This window comes from Pelophylax lessonae (genome assembly GCF_965119305.1).
Source record: "Pelophylax lessonae genome assembly, chromosome: 2".
Lineage (NCBI taxonomy): Eukaryota > Metazoa > Chordata > Amphibia > Anura > Ranidae > Pelophylax > Pelophylax lessonae.
Window position 1 is genome coordinate 694,853,728 of NC_138769.1, and position 2,092 is coordinate 694,855,819.

Below are 2,092 nucleotides of genomic sequence, written 5' to 3' on the forward strand. Positions count from 1 at the left end.
GGGAAATTGCTATCTTAGACAGCAGTCTCCAAACTGCAGAACAGGGGCTGGATGGGGCCCTTTACTCTCCTTTATCCAACCCTTGGGGCACTATTCCATCACTTAACACCAACAATGGGCAAAATACCTGCCGCTGACACCAACAGTAGGGTACTATTCCTCCCACTGACACCATCGAAAGGACACAATTCCTCCCACTGGCACTAATGATGGGGTAAAATTCCTTCCATTGATGCCAACAATGGGCCCATATTCCTCCCACTTACACCAATGATGGGATAGAATTCCTGATGGGATAGAATTCCTTTTAACACCAACAAAGGGGCAGAATTCCTTTCATTGACACCAACGATGGGGCAGAATTCCTTCCTCTAACACCAATGATGGGGTTAGAATTCCTCCCACTGGCACCAACAATGGGGCAGAATTCCTTCCACTGACACCAACAATGGGGCACTATTCCTCCCACTGACACAAAAGATAGGGTATTGTTTACATTGGGTGCCAGGACATTTTCTATAGACTACAACTGGCTCTAATTTGGCCCCCCAAAGTCTGAAGAACAGTAAACTGGCCCTTTGTTTAAAAAGCTTGGAGATCCCTGTTATAAGACATCTTAGAGTGCTGGAAGCCCTATAGATTCCACAAGGTGAGATCACGCAGCTCTTTGCAACGCAATCTTATATGAATTGTGAATCCCATGCACTATTGGTTTGCATAGACTTCTGGCTTCTGGTGCCCCCACGCCCATAATTAATGTTGTACAATGGGCATGAACCTACTACAGATGGCCCATACCTTCACATAAAGGGATCTCATCTGATAGCACCATGTCCATATGGATTAGAGGTTAGCGTCTGTTTTTTTTTTCTCTGTCGTTAGTTCAAAATGCATTACAAATGAAAATATATGGAAGAAAGCCAAGGCTCTTATAGATTTTAAGAAATGAAAAATAATGCACTATTTGCTATGTGAACATGTATAGATTTAGTATACTTTGCGTGGTGCCTTTCTGAAATATAAGGTCAAATGTTGAGAAGAACATATTAGCATACAGAAAGTTACAACTCCTACATAAATTCCTTCCCAAGCCTACTGCTAAAAAACACTTTTATGAAATAAAAAAACAATGGAAATCTATGAGAAGCAGGCAATTGGCACATGCTAAAGCCAAATTTCAGCACTGGGTAGTAACCGAATTGAATAATTCCTTATTGCTTTATTTATTTAGGCTTCTAAAGGAAACACCCAAAAAATAATTCAAGGACCCCCAGCAAGAAATTTCTGGATGGTGGCCACATGTCCTGGCTGATGGCCAGCTGCTAGCTGTAGGGCTAAACCTCCTGTCAACCCAAGCCTCTACAATGTTCAACTAAACATATGCACCATTATATTGAGTCTTCTCAAAGCTGTCCCCGAATCATCTTAGGGGACCAGTTTTCTTACAGCAAGCATTGTGCGTTCTCTGTGTGAAGAAGTTGAAGTTGAGCATGAGTTTATTGGGTTACATTGGTAAGATCTGAGCCTAAAGAGCACTTGTCACAGATGCCTATATTGGTAAATATCATAAAAAAATATAGAAAAAACAGTTGAATAAAAATGTAATATAATGTGAGTGAGCTTTTCACTGGGTACCAGGTGTCTAAATTTTGAAATCCCTGCTGCTCCCTAATACCCTTGCCCACACTCTGGATTTCCAGTTGCCATTCCTCATCATCTGACATCAGATGCCATCAGCACCCTCGAGTTCCCAGCTTCTGATCACATGGGGAGACTGAAGGAGGCTTACTGAAAATTACAACATTTGCTGCGGGAGCAGAGTATTCATCTTACCGGTGGCTTGACTTCACCACCACGAGAGTCGTAGGACAGCGGCTGGCCCAAGGACAATAGCACTGCATACGGGAGCATCAGGGAGTTTGGAATTTAGACAACTCAAACCTTGAGTAAGGCTAAGTTTAAATCATAACTCTTGACATGAAAAAAGCAGCTTGCAAAAGAAGAGTCTTAACACCTGTCCTGGAGGTGATAAGTCCTCCATCTGATCTTTTCAGGAGCTACGTCCTCCTGAAGAGTCTTTATCTTCTGACAC